Source organism: Plectropomus leopardus, chromosome 3, assembly GCF_008729295.1.
Source record: "Plectropomus leopardus isolate mb chromosome 3, YSFRI_Pleo_2.0, whole genome shotgun sequence".
NCBI classification, from domain to species: Eukaryota; Metazoa; Chordata; class Actinopteri; order Perciformes; family Serranidae; genus Plectropomus; species Plectropomus leopardus.
Genome location: NC_056465.1, coordinates 11,728,251 through 11,749,313, shown reverse-complemented (window position 1 = coordinate 11,749,313; position 21,063 = coordinate 11,728,251). Strand labels below are relative to the sequence as shown.

Genomic DNA, 21,063 nt, shown 5'->3' with positions numbered 1-21,063 from the left:
TCATTTTGGAGGCTGCAATTTGTGGTGCTGTTGATTTCTACTACAGTAAACTGTCAGGTATTTCTACTAATTTGCCCATCCTATTTATATCGATGACTACATTTACAAGCACACTAATAGTACTCTATTATTCAGAATATGACATTATCCCAAATTTTATTGAGGACTCTACAAAATATATGAAAGAATCTGAAAACAATTAATGTTTTACAGTTTTCTTTAATTTGATACAGGTCATGTAGCATTTTCCGATTAAGACATGGGGGATAAGCCAGTATTATTTGGGTTTTAGGAACATTGAGGATGTATACAGCCCATTTTGAATAAACACCTCAACATTGATTTTATTTTATTTTTTAACAGTAAACTGAATATTATTTAGGCCAGGCTAAATAACAGAAACACCTCTCTGTATGATGCAATACATTTAAAATGAAAGTTGAATTAACACCTCTGAATTGAACAGTAAAACATTCACAAGGGTCTGATTTATTGCACAACTGCTGTTTTAGACGGCATGAGCTTTAGCTAGGTGTGCCTAAACTGGCAACTGAGTGTTTATTCAATAATGACATTTGTTCAGTTTTATAGCTGTTTGTTTGGATGACTGTTTCTTTAAATGCCCTTATGACCACAATGGCACCTTCCCAATCTTTTCACTTTCCAGAAAACAGACAGTGGAATCCCACAGAATAATCAAACTTTCCTCCTTAATGTTTCATCTTCACTGCAAGAATTCTGCTTATCTTTTTACTTCAGTTAACCAGGAACAACACAGCGTTCTTCCAAGAAACTGGGTTCACGGATTCATTAGTGGTTTCTTAGATTCTGAGGAAGCAAACAGTCCAGATGATTGAGGCAGAACTTGTGCTTTGGATGTTTGTTTGTCATATGTTAAGTTGTCTCTGTGTCCCACTATTTCGGAATCTTAGGCGGGCCCAGCAAAGTAATTCCTGCTCAATCACTGAGTCATCATTTGCAAGAAATCCTCAGTCACCTCAAACATTTCATGTATTAACAAAGACGTTTTCTGCGTGTCTGTGGCCATCAGCGAGGCCAGATTTGCATAGCAAAGCTGGAGAGATTATTATTTTATACCCTGCACTGATTATATTGAGTACACAATTAAAATAACATGTAGGAGAAACACCTCTCCTCACATGGCCATACACATTTTACACACTGCACTGTGTCTCCACCATCATTATCAGCCACTTGTTTTTCCTCAATTCCACCACCACACTACCACACTGGAGCCTCCACTATCACAGCGGTCGTCTGCCCAGGAATCTGCAGGACCGTATGAAGCAGCTCTTTACCTCAGCTCTCTGGCATTTCCTCTGACATCACTTGAGGTGATGTGACCCAAAGGGTGTTTAGCCCCCCCCACCCTCCACCACCACCATGTGAAACGTAATGGCCCCTAAACATAGACAAAAGTGTGATATCCGCTCCGTCTGCTGTGAGTGTGTGTGTGGTAGAGAACATTAATTAGGCTGTCTAACTGTGTTAAAGTTCCTGAGATGTTATGTTCCTGAGAATGGTGGGACAGACATGTAGACATACGCATACATGGACGACTGGACGGACAACCGGAAAACTATGCCTCCCGCCATGGCTGTCACCAACAGTGTGGCCTGAAAATGTAGCTTGTGAGTTTAGATGAAGGATTAAGCGCACATACTAAATGAGATGTGGACAAAGCACAAACACTTGGTTTGAAAAATAACTACAACAAGCTACATTTGAAAAATATTATGAATTAACAACATGTTACAACATTTTTTGTGTGGTTCCTTCCACTAAAATATGCAAACTAGGGAGAAGATTGAGCATCGTGATGTAATGGTCTTGTGTATACAGTTGGTGGACGGTCAGGCATGCAGTGACTACACAAAGATAAACTGCACACTTACTGTAATTTGTCACTACCTATAATTAGGGCTGCTGCCCAAAATCTGCAAGAAAAACTAGAATTATCACAGGATTAAAATGCTCACAAAGCAGACCTTTTGTAATATTAATCTGTGGCTTTAGAGCCAAGTGACTGAATCTTTTAGTCTATTCCAACATCAGTTAGTTGGATTTAAGGCATTTTTTGGGCACATCATTTTATTTTCTGGGTATTGACACCAAAAGAAATCACTAAATATATTTTATTATAATAAGAATTGGTCCATTTTTGTCTATAAAAGCATGCATTCAAAGTCCTAAACAGTCCAATGGAGGAATCAGACTGTACAGTCTTCTCCAGGTCTTGCACAGGGAAAAGAGAACGCTACATGGCACTGCATCTCATCCCAAATGATTCATCATTTGCTTGTGATCCAGGGACAATGCGGGACTTATTGGAACAAATCTTGTTTGTGCTGGAGGTACTCAAAGACCACAGTGACCATAAAGGGATGCACCTGCTCAGCTACAATCTTCTCATAGGCTGTGGTGTTTCAAAAACTCTCAGCTGGCACCAACAGGCCTAACGCAAGCCAAGAAAACCCTCCTGACACCATCGCACCTCTGACCCGCATTCTTCTTGAAGTTAATGGCACATTTGGACGCTACCATCAGCATGTTGTAGCAGAAACAGGGATTCACTGAAGCAGATAAGCTATATAGTTGTGCATAGTTGGCAGGACTGCACATTTCTTCTGCTCTCACACATGCTTTAAAGTTCAATTGGGATTTTGCTCTGACAAAGCTCCTTGCAATCATTGATATCTCAAAATATTATATTTAACAGTTGTGGGGAAAAATGTTTTCCATTTTCATCCATTTGACCCCATGATATCACCAGCTGAATTGATGATCACTTCTCTTCTTTGTTAGCCGGTTTCCCCTGCATCAGTCTAATAAAATGAATTCTTGTTATGCTATAGGTTGTGGCAGGGCATTAAGTGCTGTAATCATGATTGACAAAACAATTAGCATGCCACAGCAAGGCCTAAACAGCTCCCCACAGATACACTGCTAATTACAGCAGATTAAGTCAATGTTTTCTCATGTGATTCATACTGCATTTACAGAAGAGTAAATCCATCAGCGGTACGGTTGCGAATTTCAGGTCCATCAATCATTTAGTCAGGTATGCCTTTGACAACTTTTTTGCTTTGTGGAAGCTAAAGTGCTCATTATCTTTGTCACAAAAGGCAGCATTTAGTTGAGGTTAATGCACTGTCAAGTTGTGGTAGCCTTAAGCATAAAGGTTTGACATTTTACTCCTTGCATGTCTGTAAAAAAACACTAAGACCAACTAACATCAGGCTTTTTAATGTGATGGGAAAGGTTGCAATCAGCACTCACACCCCTGTCAAATGACTTTGCAGTAGTCATGGGTATTTAACAGCTCCAGCTCTGATCGGAATTGATGGAAATACAACGCAGGGGTGAACAAACTAATTTGAGCCCCTTTACTGGTGAGATATACTGATGTGGTGGTAATCATCTTTAAAGAAAACTACGTACATGTGCTAATTTAGGAGTAAAGGGGGTATAAGCGAGGCTAATGGTCCCTCCTTTTTCAGACTGTGTGCTAAGCTAAGCTAAGTGCAACTGGCAGTAATTGAGAGTAGCATTGATATTTGTATCTAACCTTAGGCAAGAAAGCAAATAAGCACGACAAACAATTCCTTTCACAGGCGCAGACATTTCAAGTTTCTTTTTTGTCCAACTACACCATCTTCAGTATCTCCACCTCTCCTTTCTGACCCTTTTTCTCTTCTTCAACTTCTTCTCTGTCTTTCTTTCTTTCCTTGTCTCTCACATTCCCTCTATTCTCTTCAGACCCTCGTGGCAGGGTCAAGAATGCTCCTACAGTAGCTTTTCCTGCAGAGTGGCCTATTATCTCTCACTGTGAGGGACATCCAATACCCCATCCTGCCTTGGTGCCAGCTCCCTATGCCAGCACCTCATTCTCCTCTCCCTCCATCCCTCTGTGCTCCTCTCTTCTTCTCTCCTCTCTCCCCTTTTCCCCCTGAGTGCTTGGCCAAGCGACATGCTGTTAGCCAGCACCCTGCTTTGAATGAAAAAGGCCTTTTAAAATTCATTAGGGGCTGACGGCTCTGAGACCCAGTCGGTCTGCCTGCCACATTCCTGCCGTTCCAGCACAGGACAGGGGAGACGGAGCAGAGAGAACAGCCTTTTATTTGGGCCTTTTTATGGACCCCTTCTCCATTCTCTCGCCCCTGGTACCCGTTGATATCGCATTCTGCTAAAGAGGACCATCAGTCTGATAGAGCACAGTGCATTTGGAAAGGGAATAGAGTGCACAACAATAGCATTCCTGAAGGTCATCCTAGCCTCCCTACACCCGGCAACAGAGTCCCACGCTCCAACATAATGGGGACACAGCATTCCTCCAAGCTTCACACGCAAGGAGTTCAACCTCTTTAAATGACAGTTATCAGCTGCAGTTTTTGAATGTATAAAGCAGGCTACAAAATCAGTGGTATACTGCAATACATTTTGGTTGGTAAAGACAAAAAAGAGGACATTAAGCAGTAAATTTGTCACAATTGATAAAACTGATATACACCTGTGTGAATATACACACATTATAAAGAAAACGCTCTCTGAAAGGGTACCATAGTCTCCAAAAGTTTGTGAATCACTAGCTTTTTTACACATCCAGCAGACACAGAACAACATTAACAATCATCTGAAGTAGGGGTCAACAGATTACTGGCCCAGCCAATTATCTGTATGGGCGTTTTATTGTAATGATTGTCGTTAAAATGAATAAATGAAAAGGTGTGCGTATTACACTCAACCAACACCATAGAAGGCAGTCTGCAATATATGCAAAGAAAGTGTCAGCATAGGAGAAACATTTAGGCTACTTTGTAAAACCTCAGGGAACTATTTTTATTCATTCATTTTTTTATTTAAATTTTCACTAAACTTTATGAAAAAAAGTTGCACGGAACTTGCTGTATAGGATGTTGAAAGCTTCCGTTTTGATTAAATATTTGCTAAAGGCTACAATGTTTTGTTTTGGATTTTGTTATATTCTAAATTCTAAATTTCAACAGAGATATTTTTGTTTTTATTGTACTGCATATCGGTTCCAAATATCGGTTATCTGTCTCATAAAGTACTAATAATCCATATCTGTATCAGCACTGAAAAACTAATATCGGTCAACACCTAGTCTGGAGTCCTGTTTCTGGCCACTTGGCAAATATGATTCCAACAACTGACCGATCTTAAGTCCTGCCACCCTTATTTATAGTTTGTCTGACATTTTAGCCTTAAGAAGCAAACAGCAGGGACTACCGTATGCAATGGAAGGATATATTCACAATGTTAAAATTTATGGTGAAGGCAAAACAAAGTGAATTGAGGCTTCTGATCTTAACAAAAAAGAGACTGAAAGACTGAGACAGAGGATGACAAAACATCAGTCAATGCTGCTCCTGCAAAGTAGTCTAGGTATTTATTACTGAGTGTAAACCATGGTGCTAATTTAATGTTCGTCTTTCTTTACTGTAAAAGTTAAGTTGGTCATTTAGGGATGGCACATAGCCTTCCAGAGATAAAATAAACAAAGGAATATCAGCCTTGTGAAATCTTAAAAATATGTCTGCATCCAGCCTATTTGTCATTTTCCAAATCTCTTTAATGTTACCACAAAAATAAAGAGGATGCAAACCTGGCTGACACTGTCTATTTGACATTAGGCTAACACCTCTGTGGCTATACATTAGCTAGTTACTTAGCTAGCATTTTGCTAACATTAGCTAACTTAAGATGTGACTTTATAAAATGTAATATGTCTTTGAGGACTGTGACAGAGCCCTAGCCACATCTTTTAACTATCTTCAAAATTTGGTTTTGTTTTCAACATTTTAACTTTATTTCTGTTTTGGTCTCTACCAAATCCTGAGGGATGCTATGTTCAACTGCTAGACTGTGACTTTGCCTGTCTGCTGTTTGGTGTTGGGCAGTGTACGATGTAGTGTACAGTGGTTTTATGAGACTGTCTTTTTTTCCCAATTTAAAGTAGCAGCCCATAGCTAGAAATGGGTGATGGCTGACAGGACCGATGAAAGTGAATCAAAACAGCAAATTTCAGGGCTATAAAACCAAAAAACTGCGCTGACAGATGCTATGAATTTCTGTAAAGGTCAAACGAACAGTAGAGCTGAGTGATATTTCTTGTCATCACAATAAGTGACCCATCTCACACTACACAAAGTCATTCTACCCATTGTTACCTCCGCCCAGAAAGTTATGTTTTAGTTGGTTTGTCTGTTTGTCAGCAGAATTATGGAAAAACTGCTCATGCAATATTTTATAAAACTTGATGGGCCAGTGCAGCATGTGCCAAGGAAGAACCCACTAAAATTTGAAGCGCATCTGAATCACAGGACCACAAGGATACACAAATTAGTTTTTCCTTTTGTTAACATTATAAAAAAGGGCATTGGGCCTTGGCAGAGGTCTGAGCTCTCCTAGTGCCCTTCTGGTTAATATAAAAAGTATTGCAGCTTTAAGGCCTCTTTTGGAATATGAAAATGACTCAAAAACATAAACAAATATCAAAAAGTTGCCATCTAATGATTCAAAGAATCATGTGTACAAACAAAGGGAAAAAAAGTGATTTGCTTGTGTTGACAAAAGGGCATAAGTTTGAACAGTGAGTCTTGTGCGTCATAGGGTTTGGCTGGCCATCCAGGACACAGATGATGATCGGAACAGATAGCAAAGGCCTAATGCAGACTGAGGAAAGTTCAAAGACCAGTGGAATACAGAATGGGAATAATGGCTGCATTTCAGGGCAATCGACCAAGCGGAATTTAACATAAATGCACAAACCTCATTAGCTATGCAGGAACAAGCTGGATAAGGCTATCTGGACCTTTCAGGTATTAAGTATTTGACGTCATGGAGGAAGCGGAGAGATGATTCCCTTTGTTTGCAGAGAGCAGTAAGAGCGATTAAATGGCTCATTTATAGATTTGTCAAAGGTTTGCCAGGGGCAGCGGTTTCACTGAGTGCTTCTTTAGAAAGAGCGCCTGAAGGCTTGAATAAATGGCAGCCATGAGGGGAGAAATCTACAGAGGCTTTAATAGGGTTATGACTATTGTTGCATTCATACACATCTTATACTCTATGGCATGGCCACACATGCACACAAACAGACAGGAACACTTAACACATAGAGGATGCACACAGAAAAAAATGTGAAAGTGTGCAGGTCTCTCATCGGAAATCAGTACTTAATGATTTCCTTCCAGTCACTTTCACAGAAACCGTAATCACATAGGACACACAAAGCACTCATACATTAGTCACACAGGTAGTTGCATAAATGGAAAAAGGCCCCAGTCTGATGCTGTCATGGTAGTCAAATATTGCATTCCTAAAGGCAACTAACTTCAAGGGTTTGCACTGTCACAGCCTGTAACGAAAGTATGAAATCACAACAACTCATTTAGTGGCAGCCAAGAGCAAACAAACCCTCCGTGGCCTGTCCTTGTGTTATCCAAACAAATCCTTGGTGTATGTTGGAACATACCTGTGGTTAACCAGGCTATGACATCCTCCTTGCCCCCAATCAGCTTTAGGATTACATAAATGTTGAGAAGTAGGTCAATGGGAAGGCGTGCCATGCACAGTTAACAGTAGCAGATCTGGAGACCCTCGCACCACAGCGACCACAAGGATCTGGCAGGCTGCCCCAGTTAAAAAAATGAGCTGTTTCAGCCGAACCGACTGCACTTTGAGACTGCTTTCACTTGGGGCTCCCAGGATATCAGGGCTGCGAGGAGGAAAATGCCACATTACAGTCCCGCTTGGACACATTTACAGCCGTCTGTATGGTGAAAGATAGCAACAAGGCCAGGATTACACAAATCATTAGAAAAGAGAGCGAGGGACAAAGTGAAAGTGCAGGGCATTTTGTCTCTGAATGTTAAATGGGGTGTCTTCGGCTTTGTAAGAGCATATATGGACAATGTATGAGAGGTAATTGCACTTCAGAGAGCTGAGAAAGGCTGCTGTAGCCTTCATGTAATTGCACATAAAAGTGTGGATGGCGGGCTGTGTAGAGACTCATTAAACAGATATAAAGACTTCTGCATAACTACTTTTCTATTAATGCTCTAGCAGCTCTTCATTAGCTACTCTTTTTATTATTCTAAATCGGAAAATTGAAAGAGAATACTAAAATTACATCTCATCATGAATCTTTCAATGAACAAGGATCTCAGTTTGGTTGCTGGAGTGATGATACTAAATACTCAATAACAAGCAAGGTTCTCACAGCTTAAGGCAGGTTAGATTTGAGATTTTTTAAGATGTTTTTAATGCTATTCAGAATTTAATTTAAAAATTAAAAAATGTGCAGTAACTAAAATGAAAGAAAAAGACATGAACTGACATAAATCACTCAGGGTTAAGGTCAACAATCCAAGTTAAAAAGCCAGACAATCTACTTTAAATGTTGAAAAAAAAGAAAGAAAATGAAATCTTTCCTAACCTGATCTGCATGACATAAATACAAGAGGCATTTAGTCAATTATTTTAAAAATAGATATTACCAATTATTTTGAAATTTTACAAAGCCACGTTAGAAAAAAAGATTCATAATATCCTACTTCCCATATCTGCGCATTTTAAGACTTCTGGAAAATTAATTAAGGGTATTTTAATGCCAATTAAGGCCTTATTTTTAGATGTATTAATTTAATGCTTTTTAATACTTTTTAAGTATTTGCTGGGACCCTGAACAAGAAACTAGCGTATAATTCTTATGAAAAGGTTTAACCAAGGGTTAAAAAAAGAGACTGAAGCAACTGAAGGATCTAGGTCGCTTTTTCTAAATGAATTTTAAGGCTGAGATGATCATTAAACCTTTTACATATCCATGTTGATTTGCAGTCTGTAACTGATAAGTCTTATAACTACAGGTTAGAGGAGGTTCTTAGAAATGATCACAGATTAAAGAGTACCTCTGTTGAATAAGGCTTGTTGAATCACTCTTAGATAACACTCTTTTCCTCTGAGATCATCTGTTACCAGGAAAGAGGACCCTGCACATTTCCGAGCAGGACAGTAAACACATCGGGAAACAAAAGTAACTGTCAAATGTATAGTGGGAGAGGAATTATTGAAAAACTTCATTAATAAAGGAGGAGTGACTTCAGTCCTGTACTGTATAACACCTCCCCGGTCCCACAGAGAGACACACAGGCAGAACCGAGCACTGCAAAAATAAACAGAAATACGAGTCCGTCCCAGAGCAAATAAAGCGCTTGCTCCAATCAGTGGGGCTGTAAAAAATGTGTCTGCTGCCTACCTCTCACTGTGACGGCTCCACAAATACAGGAGAGCTGCAGGCTAGGAACTGTTGGAGAGCAGAGAGATGGAGGCTGTTGGTTACGAATGGACATGAGCCTCCACCGTGGGGAAAAAGCAGAGGGGGCTTCAGTAAATACATCTCAACTTGGCACTGCCTCCTTCGTTTATTGGGTTTGACCCCCACAGACTGGACCTCTATTCCCAAACAAGGGGAAAGCCAATAAACTCACCTACCTCACAGAGAATTACAGTTTGCCTTTCCTCGGCTGCATTGGTCTGATAAAATTAATATCGCATCAACCACTATGTAAAAATGTAGCTATCAAAGCTGGGAAGATTTACTACACATTACACTCAGAACCCAGAATTCAAGCTTTTTTAGGAAAAAAAAGTATTTGGCAACCTCCGCAAGCACTGCTGCAATGCAGGATGGTTTGACGGCAGCAATGGTTGTTTGTACTCAAGACGAACAGCTTGCATCGCCCTCCAGGTCGCTCTGCTCTATACCACCGACAAGCAGCGCTAATAAAATGCTTTTACGACCACCATTTCCTGTGTTGTATGACATCAATTGGGAAAAAAGTGAAATATTCCAAGATTGGAGGCCTAATGTACACACTGTGAGTACTAGCTCGGTTAAAGGTCGTTCCACTTTCCAACATTTTTAAGAAGGGCTATAAAGCTCCTCAGGTCTTCTCTGATAAACTAAGGTTTACACTTGAGATGTTTACCTGATGTTATTATCCAAAGCAATAAAACACTAATGGCCAAATCAGTGAAAAGACATATTTCAACATTACGGCAAGCCATATAGAGAACAACAAACAGAGAAAAGAAGCTGTATGGCCTTTCCTCTTCCTCTATTTTTTTTTTCCTCGAGGGAAACCGAATTGGAAACCCTACTCACCGTAACCTTTGGCCTACCTGGGCCGAAAGACACCGAACCACCCACACTTTAAGTAAAGGGTGACCAGGCTTAGAGTTCAGGGTGAGCACCTTGTGTATGTCAATCACTTCATGTGCAAAGTACAAAGTCTGCTTGGGAGCAGAAGGCTATATAGCACTATAGTGTCCATAGTATTTAAAGAACAACATCGGAGGATTTCCATGTTTTGAATGTATTTTCCAAACATTAAGCCATCAGTTCCTTTGCATTCACTCATGTACAAAATGAAAATGTAGTATGCGACATTGAAATTTATTTGGATTGTGTAATCCATCACACTAAATATCAAGGACTGCCATTGCTTTTGTTTGAATGACAATCTTCTTCTGGTAATAAGCTTAAAACCTTTTCAAATCATTCCCTATTCTGTTAATTGATTTCCATAATGTACAGAAATTAATATAAGCAAAACATATTAAAAAAACTAAATAAATGGTTGGCCAAAATGAAGAGAAGACATGATTTGTAGTTTAGGGACTTATTTATGCTAAACATTAGATATGTATACAGACACGGATGGAGCCTTCTGCCCATGCTCTGCATTCATTTCATTCATATTTTGCACATTTTCTGAAAGTTTACAGATATAGAAACCACGGGGGCAGTGTGGCATAGTTCAAGGATGATAAGATCATGGGAAATGACAAAGATATTAAAAAAAAAGAAAAAGCAGAACAGAACATATCTGTAATATACTGAACAGAATTCTTAAGTCAGATCCACCCCTCGCTCCTCTAAAGCTCCAACTACTCATCCAAATATGGTCACTTGTGGCATCAAAATCCAAGATGGCAACAGCTGAAATGCCGTACTCGAGTCTTCAAAATGATAGTCCACAAACCAGTCGCTGATGTCACAGTAGCTACATCCATTATTTATACAGTCTATGTAAGAAAGGCATGGCAGTATGAGGACAGTGATGTTTACAAATTTGGAAATGGACATATCAATTTTTGTACATAAAGGAGTAGAAATGAGCTCTAAGGAGAAGTTTGCATTACATTACAAAATTACATATGTTGCCAGTGGCCAAAAACCAAATGTGATTGGATTTTTATTTGAGGGGCTCGAGGCATTTAAAAAAATACATGAAACAAAAAGAAAAGCAATGTCTCTCAAGAATCAATAACCTAGTTACTGCAGATAATCCACAGAGCTCACTGTTTCCATCAGAAAAACTTTCTACTGAAAAATTATGAAAACTATGAAAACTGTTGATGTGTTCAGTGGATTATCCTGAGCAACAGGGACCACCTACTAACCTATAGGCAAATAAAACCATAACTATCTGAATGTCAAATAAGGTCTAGTTCTATGTAAAAAAAAAAAAAAGACCAAAAAAACCCACTTCAATGAATTTTTACAATCTGGACACGTGACATCTTCTTGACTTGGATAAGAAACACCTCCACAAGAAAAAAAATGAGGAAATGTGTCCAGTGAGCGAAACAGCCCTTTGATGGAACTAAAACTTGCAAAAACAGTGGAATGTCCCTTAAAGGTTTTGAACAAAGTGCGGGCTGCCTGAAATTTCCAGAAGCTGTTGTTGAACAACTAAATCAGACTGTAGTGAAAAACATTCGGAAACAGAATGAACTTATATAAGATGGTAATATGCTTCAGCAGGCATCTGCCAGGGAGGTTTTGCTGAAGTACATATGGTTTAGGATTGACAACGGGAACTTAAAGTTAATGGAAAGTGGAATGCCTGATAACTGTCACCAAAAGTCATTTCCCATAACCTTTCAGGCTTTCCAAGCGCTGCGGTAAGCCGACTCCTATTACCCCTACAGAATCAAAACTTGGCATGCGTGTCACGTGTACCAAAGATGATTCAATTGAGACGACTCGAGGAGGAATCCCCATTGTGTTTGTTTTTTTATCCCAGGGGTTGAGGCCCCTGGAAAGCCAAAGTGAAAATACCCAGAGCTCCCACATATTTGAGCTGTTTCAACATCTGTGAGGCCCAAGGTGTGCCACAGAATGGAATGTCCAACCAAACACTCTCTGCAAAGGTTTGTCTGGATTTATGTGGCTCGGGGCCTGACCTACCGTGGCTTTTTCAGGGGAGGAGAAAAGATATGTTTGGTGTTTTCAATGCAGTGCGAAGCAGGATACAGCAACATGAAGGGTCGAGGAAGGAGACGGCGAGTTTGGGTGAGTCACGTTGAAATGAATTTCTGGTTGAAGGCTTTCCCCTCTTTCTCTCTCTCTCCCCTCCCACGCAGGGAGTCCTCTTAGTGTATAGTGCCGGCTTGCTGAGGGAAAGAGGAACCCCCGACTAAGAGGTCAGGAAAGCCACAGAAGTGAGGAGGGAGGATAAGAGGAGCTGGAATCAGAGAATTTTGACCTCACTGGATCTGAGGAGAATGACTGACAAGGGCTCTTCCCTCAAAAATTCCTCCCACCATGTGTTCGGATACTGTTAGTTTTTGTTCAAGCTGTTGACATTCTGGATATCTGCGAAAAAAAAGCAAACCTGAAGTTGGCTGCGAGCTTATATAACGAAAGTATCTGACCACCTTTTGAAGCCACGCACACTAGATTGTAAGAAAAATCTGTTTATATCTCATTTCTGCATTCTTTTCATTGTTGAGGTGTTCCAGCGGTTGTTCCTCTTTGCTCTGTCCAGAATACTAAAAACAGCATGGAAACACAGTGCCTTCTGCTGAAAGAAAACACCATCATACCAAACGGTTACACCCACGATTTCCAAAGAATGCAATGGACGTGTTCCCAAAGGGGAAAAAAGTAAAGTTTGCCAGTCAAAGTACAGACTAACTGCCCATTATGAGGGATTTCCCAAAACAGCCATGTGAAGTTAGATGTATGGGAGGGGCTGGTATGGAAAATGAGGAAAAGGACTATGTCTTTTAATCTTGAAAGGGAAAAAGAACAAGATGGGCCAAAAGGTTTCCCATAAATGTTAATGAAGGGCTTTCCCAGAAAGATTTTTTTTTCCTCCTTTCAGCATGAAACAAGAGGTCAGGTGCTAATGTTAACCAGCAGGGCTAGATCCAGGGAGCTGCCTTAAAAGTATAATAGAAAAGAACCCTGTGGAATTAACCGTACTTCAGGGATTTAGCAGTGAGAGGGCTAACACTGCATCATAATGTGTTAAAAGAATTAAACAGGCCTCTTTTACAGAGAAGCACAAGAATATGAGAAGATGATCAGATCTTTTTCAACTTTTAGAAATAGCATCATTTGCAAAAAGGTAAATCTCTGCAGTGTCTCCAGATAGTTAATGCCATGATGGCACTGCAGCTGTTACTGTGAAGAAACGTCCGTGCCTCAACAGGTCAGAGCCAAGTCCGATCTCAGGAAGTCCCACCGTGAATCAGGGTTACCTTTGGGTACCACTGGTACCACTTCGTCATATTGGGATAACCATAGTAACCTGTCTGAAGCTAGCTAGCTAGAATCAGCCTACTCCGTAGCCAGTAATTGTTGAGTCAATTCTGAGTCAGGTGTTATTACAATTAATACCTACTTAAGAAGTTACTTTAGAGGCAATTAAGAACAACACAAGTGCAGGCCCAAATGACTGGAGTATCAAAACGTTAGTGTTGGTTAGTTTTACATCTTAAAAATGAAGAGGTTCGTTGCATAGCTAGTAACTTTAGTGCAATGGAAATAAGGAGAAGGTCGATGAAAACTACCACCAGCAGACAAAAGATAAAATTTGTTTGTTGTTTTCTTTTGTTTTGTGTTTCCAAAGTGAAGTGGCGTGGAACTGATGCACCATTTCTGTGCCATGGTCTGTTCTGTTGCAGAACATTGAATTAGAAATCGAAAATCCCTTCCATACTTTTGGCCAGAGTGATAACTATGACTGCTGAGAGCAGAATCAGGTAAGTGCAGGATGTTCTGTACTTCATCAGTATCTTAGCACTTAACTAGGACTTTAGTGCACACTTTTCTTTGATAGTGTGATAAGCCAAAAGATTTTTACTCCGTGGTTGAGAAATGCCAAAAAGGCAATAAAAGCACCTATCACTGCTACAATGAGATTAATAGTTATGTAACTGAAATTTGGGGTGTATTTCCTAACCAAGTACCCTGACAGTGAGAAATAGCAGAGACAACTGAACTCATAAAATATGGAATATATTTTTTTTAGACATGGCATTAGGACAAAACCATTTGACAGTTCTAATCTCAGTCATTGAAGTAGCAGGCCTTAATGTACTTTCAAACTAAAACTTTCAGACAGGCAGGAACATTTTTTAGCTGACTGTTAACTTAAAGCATCTACCAAGTATCATATGATGATGTGAAAGGCGTCGCTTAGAGTAATGAACCTTCAGAAAATCTTGAATCTGCAGTTCCTCTCAGCTTTCTTGAGGTTTACACCAAATCAAAATTTACTGTTTTGTTTTTTGACATTATTTTCAGTAAAAAAAGCTCTTAAAAGACATTTTACACTACTTGTTTAGCACCAAACAGCAAACAGACAAAGTTAGAGACAAGGTGATTAACATAGATGAGTGAGATATTTTCTTTTGGAGCTGGTGGAGAACAAAATCAGAGGTAAAAGGAGAGTGAACATTGGACTTGTGAGGGACATACCACTGTTTTATATTCATCATGTGGACACGAAGACGACACCAAATGAGCGGCCAAGAGAATCAGTCGTTGCAGGTTTAAAAAAACCAGCATAAAAAAGGAAACAAGGCATGCCATTTAGCATGCTTGCCTGTTAGCATGTTTGTCAGTCTGCCAACTACCAAAACAATTCGCCTATCATTCCTCAAAGTGGCCACCCCAATAATTGAGCTAACCAGTCTGAAACCAGCCTCCTTCTGTTTTCCTGTCGGTGATAACAGGCTGCCAGCAGTCAGGCCCGTCCAGCTATGTCTTTGAAGCTGCACATGTAACCCATGTGTGTGTCTAGAAGGGCCACAGCCACTCCCTCGCTCACCTCGCACTGCTGAAGCCTGGACTCACAAGGCCACAGAGCTCGCCCCTTACCCTTGGGCCTCCATGCAAAAACATTGCCACTGCTGCAGCGAAACGAGACAGACTGTAATGGAAACGGCACACTTTCCAGACACTTGAGGGAATAGCAAGCATCTCCGCCTGAGCCCCATCAAAAAAACATACAGACTACCAACCCTGGTCCCCCTCCCTACCTCCACCCTCTCGGCCCGTCTGGACATCGGGACATCTCGTCTTTCAGGAAATAACTCGGCAGGTTTCATAATGATTAGAATACATTACAGATAATAAACCCCTGACTCGGAGGACTTTTCAAAGATAACAATAACAATGAAAACCTTATTCATCAGAGATTCAGTATTCAGTATGTACCTGCTTAATTTTAGTAATGCAAAGTTCTGCTGTACTGGACACTTTACTTTGGAAACATTCCTTAGACTCAGTGTTTTGTGTCGCATACTGATCCCTCTATGGTTCAATAGTTGGATGTTAAACTTGAAGACTAAACCTACAAAAGTGTCACAGGATAGTTTAAACATTGGTATAAATATGAATTATGATCATTCTGCATCACCTGTGTGGCTGCCAGGTTTGAGGAGTGGGCATAGTCTCAAGACTGAGAGTTAAAAGCCAGAGCTGATATTAACTGACATCTGTATGCTCCATTGTGAAGCTGAAATGATTGATTAATTGTTTGAGCTTACAAAAACAAAAATTTGATCATCAATTTAGTCTGTAATACTAAAATATTTCCTAGTATAGTGTTTTCATCTTGGGGGTTTCCAAATTTAAATTTTTACACACTGACTGGAATTTTTCACTCTTTAACCAACAATTATCTATTCATCAAGAAAATAATCAGCAGATTAATTGTAATGAAAATTATCATACTGTGTACAACAATCAGTGGGACTGTTTGTGCACAGAAAAATAAGAACCGATTGACGGAGGCTGATCTTTAATTAAATGTTCATTTTACAAAGGTGTTATTGTAAAGAATTAGACTGAATTAGTCCGAATTACCCATTTCACCTCAGAAAACATACTGTACGTTTCAATGTTGAACTGCATGCGGCATTTTTAAAAACTAGTTTCCTTGTGGTGAAGTTTCAAACTGCATTTGATTTTATAAGTAATCCAATATAATCTACAACTAGTTTGGGGTTAGATTAGGACATTCCCTTCACCCTTTTGGTCTGATAAGTTTAGAGTGCCGTTTTGAATCCTACTTTTGGTGTCAGCATAATGCAATGATCTTAAGGCTTCGACATCAGATTCAAAGAGATGTAAATTAAGCGGTGTTGAAGTGAAGTCCTGGCATCTGCTCTAGGTGGACCACAGATTAGAGAAGAGCTATAAAGTGAAGTAAGCATGTCACTCCCTCCCCCCTCCTTCATTTCACCGGTACAGAAGTGGATCAGATTTCGACCTCCCCTCTCAATCAGCCCTCTTCCATCTGATAAGATATAGTGCTGTTCAGAAGCTCTTAAACCTCGCCATTCTTCACATTCTTGGGATTCTGGATGGTGTGACCTCATTGGGTGAGGGAAGCTGGTAGGAAAATAGCCCCCGGCCGAGCCTTTGCTTCAACATGGAAACTTAAGCTAACAAAGAATGCATGACTATGTGCAAACTTGACTGTGGCTGCACTTGTGAGGGAAAACAACATGTTTTCCTATGTGAGTGTGTTCTCGCTCCAGATTCTTCTGTACGTGCAAATGCGAAATGGAAGCATCAGTATGGTTCAAGTGTGTCTCATGAAATGTCAGAGGGAAATGTCAGTATGTATTAGCCACACACACAGTGACACCGTACTAATCTGCACCTTTTAAACACCGTGTCATTCTTATTAGGCAACTGTGCCAACTCAACCCTGATAACCTTATAAATCTTAACAAAGGTACTGTATAACACTGTTGATTTTCTGCACCATTACCAACCAGACAACCACAACTCTTACGATAAAGGGAAATAAAATATTCCTATAATATATATGGCACATACTTTGCCTTAGTCCATTTTCCCACATGAACTCAGAATCCAGGCATTGTCCAGAGTTTCGCTTTCACACATGTAGCACACAACAGGAAATTGTCTGTGTCAGAAGCATTCTCACATACTGGAAATACGCCATTTTGTTGATTTGAGGGGTGGAGCCTGGGTAGAGGATGCAGGAGACAGTACCTGATGCAGATTACACCGCAGTCACTGTTGGTTTGTCATTTGGTCATATACAACCAAGTATTTTGCAGCTCTTTGAATTTTTCTAACAATATCTGCATCAGCCCTTACTGACAGAGGTTCTAGAATCTCGTCGTCTCTCCAGTAAGACAATTTCATTGCCATCTTTGTGTAAATGACCCATATTCTTCCCCTTTTGAGGCTTGTTAACTTCTGGTTTCGCGCACTCTGCATTATAGCTATGTCATCAACATGCCACCACAACCCGAATCAGACAGGTAGTATATTGGGTTCTTAGGGTCTATTTGGTAAAAAAAAATTGCCAACTCTTATTTAGCACATTTTCACTCTGTTTCAGTCTATGTGAATTGCTGAGAAGAAACATCCTGACTCTCATTTTGGTAGATTTTTGCCATATTTCATCTCTCTGCTGTTTCATGCTAGCCAGGCAGCAAAAACCTGGCATGTCAGAGCTTGTTTACTGGAAACTGCTGTCTACAGTTTTATATGGAGGATTTATAAGAGCGGTGAGACTTAACTATACAGTCTGGCTGGCGAAGCACAACAATGAGCTACAAGCTGCACAGAACTGCAGAGGTGGATGTAAATTCTGTGGTTTTATACTACAAATAACCATTTCCACAATATGGGGAATCACTTGATTCAACAACAGCATAAAAAAAACATGTCTAGCAAGTTTATGTGGCATTTGAGGATGATTTTATTTATAGATCCAAAGGAAAAAGAAGCAGGTTGAGGTAGGAGATGCAGGTGGAGGTGGCTGCAGAGGAGGAGGTGGCGGCGGTTGTTCGGTAATGCTTGTTGCAGTTTTGACGACAGAAAGCAATTATATGGCTCTCTGCTTTATGGAATGTTCTTGGAATACAGAGCAAGGCGATCCATTAGGTTTGCTAATCAAGCAGAGTGTGTGTCCCTGTGTGTGTCCCTGTGTGTGTGTTTGTGTGTGTGAGCGAGTTGCATGCCTCTCACTGAAGCACATAATTACTAGCTGGTGATAAAAAGAGGAGAAGGGGGCATTATGGGATAGCTGTGGCGTGAGTCGCCATTTGTACCAGGCTTTATTGAATGGCCATAGGTGGACGTGATTAACTACATAGCTGGGAGCTCAGGTATGCACACACACACACACACACACACACACACACATACAGAGACACACAGGTATGCATATTAATCAATACTTTATCAAATAAATAACAGAATCCTCAAGTGCTTAGAAAAATGGCACATGTACGCATAAAATGTCACGCTGCCTAAAATGTGCAGCATACACACGTAGACAAACCACAAATTTGGAACGATCAGCACGTCAGTCCAAAAAAAAAAGGAAAGCTGTTTATACTCATAACCAGGCTCTGAAAACATTCATTTAGTCAGGCTCTGCTGAATCATTTACCAAAACTGAGGTGGAAAAAAATATATAAGCACGGAGTCTGGCTTTTACGTAATGCCAGCAGCCAGTCAGTCAGAACCACAGGATGCATACAGGGAAGAAGAGAAAACAAACACTGAAGGATGTCCTTTCTGCATACTTGATGCTTTTCCCAGCCACAAATACCAAAGTTCGCCCGGGACGCTGCAAAACAGATTCACTCTAAACCGACCTGCGATTTTACCTTATAAGGGTTTGAATACTTTGGGCCTTAGGTTGTGTGTATATGTGTATACGTGTCTGTCTGTGCGTAGGTGTGTCGGAGGAGCTCGCGAGTTTAGAGGGGGGATATTTCGCACAGCTGGTTAGTCTTTGTTATCATCTAGAGATGGTGTCTCTGGCAGCATCAGCGGTGGTTTAGGAAAGCTTAAAGCAGATGAAGAGAAAATTCCACGGTTACCACTTGGTTTAACATCGTTCCTTTCCAGCAATCTGTGCCAGCAACACACACACACACAAACACAGAAAACCTCCTGGTGGTAGGTCTGAACTGGAACATTGTTGGAATTCTAGTAGCCTCGATCCAAAGCCTCCCTTTCCTCTGCAGTTCTTGAAGTTTCTGCACCACTAAGGCTAATATATACTGCAGTCTGCTCCACCACTGCTGGATGATAACTGTGTAGCACTCCACACACCACAGGCAAAGTAGTTCTCTGATTATTGTTATGTTCAATCAACATTTTGTTCTTTTTTTCTGGGGGACTTTTTTTTTTTTTTAAATGTCTCCACCTGATAAGCAGTCGAACCACTCCTTGGAGGCTTTTAGCCAGTTGGCAATGCTCAAAGTGGACATTAATACTACCTCATGTCTTTCCAAGACAAGGACTAGATAGGTAAGACTATAGACTGCATAAGAGTGAAAAAGGTGCTAAAAGGTGTCAGGGGGCTTAGAGGTTCAGACACATACCATATACTGAGATAGCAATGTCCAGAGGTCTAATCCAGCCAGGGGCCTATGCAGCATGTCATACCCCCTCCCTCCTTTGCCCTCACCATTTCCTGTCTGTATTTTTACTGTGACCTACCCAATAAAGGCAAAATGCCCAAAAATGTTTAAAAAAAGGCTCCTACAAATCCTTAAGATTTCCTTTACCTTAGAGGAGGATAAGAAAAACAATAATTTGAGAGACCATGGTTTCCAGTGAGAATGACAAATTCCTGTCCACCCAGATACAAATATATGAAACATGGTCTGGCCCAGGTCAGAGGAAATGGATTTCACAGTTATATAAATTCAAAACAATTGTGAAGATACATAATACATAAAAGTTCATTTGCAGTAGTGCCACTAAATGTTATACAGTCTTTGAATATTCAAACAAATTGGGCAAACTAATGCTAAAACTATTGCCACACGTTGTCAGTAATGTGATTCTGCCTGAGATGGGAACATCTCAACATGGTCAGGCTTTGCGTATGGTTACTTCACAGAATGTCACTAAACAAATTGTCTGTTGTGCCGCACATTTCTATTTTTAGGCTATATATAAAAACTGTTTTGCATCTCCTTTACAGTACCAGCTGTCAGAAAGCTGAGATACCATATCTGTACTGCTACAGAATCAAGTTTGCTAAAGTGAACAGTGTGTCGGACCTAATCATGGCAGTCCCGACACAGCTGCATGTCTGAAACACAATACTGATAAAGACGCCTGGACCCTTGAATAAACGTGACACACAAACAAGCCACCTAAAGTGTGCTTGTTATGGCAAGCTGGAAGTGGCAAAGCATGCCCAGCATTCTGCCTTACAGGGGCAAGGCCACAAAGTTCAACCTTGAGGTCAAGGAGACACACAATTTATAAAGACAGCACATGCTCACCCAGCCATGCATGCATATAATCAGACGAGAATGCACGTGCATACACTCAGGAGTCAGACTCTTTACTGTCTGATCAACAGCTGTTGAGGCACACATGCAAGTGTGCTGACTTCATGCCAACGATAAGAGTAATACCTCACTTTGGAGTCACAGTTCAGGGCTGTTTATGATGGCAAATGCCTTTGTAAGTGCTGAACAAAGGATGTTCATTTAGGGTCCCAGCTATGTTTAGTCCCCTGCTCAGGGCATTCAGTCATCAGTCTAAATAGGATCTCCATGCATGGTGTAAAACCCTTAACACACTTTCTGCACCCATGCACCACCAATGACACCATGGGACAGAGTGAGACACAGTCATTCACTTAAAATGACTGTCATGACAAAGAGAAGAAAAGCCACAGAAAGCGGAGCAACGTCAGG

The 21,063-nt window shown here is 40.4% G+C and overlaps 1 protein-coding gene across 4 annotated transcripts in view; it reads right to left on the bottom strand.

Annotated features, from left to right (window-relative positions):
* ddah1 (dimethylarginine dimethylaminohydrolase 1) overlaps positions 1–21,063 on the bottom strand; it is a 100,888-nt gene that overhangs the window by 38,077 nt on the left and 41,748 nt on the right. The window lies entirely within an intron of this gene.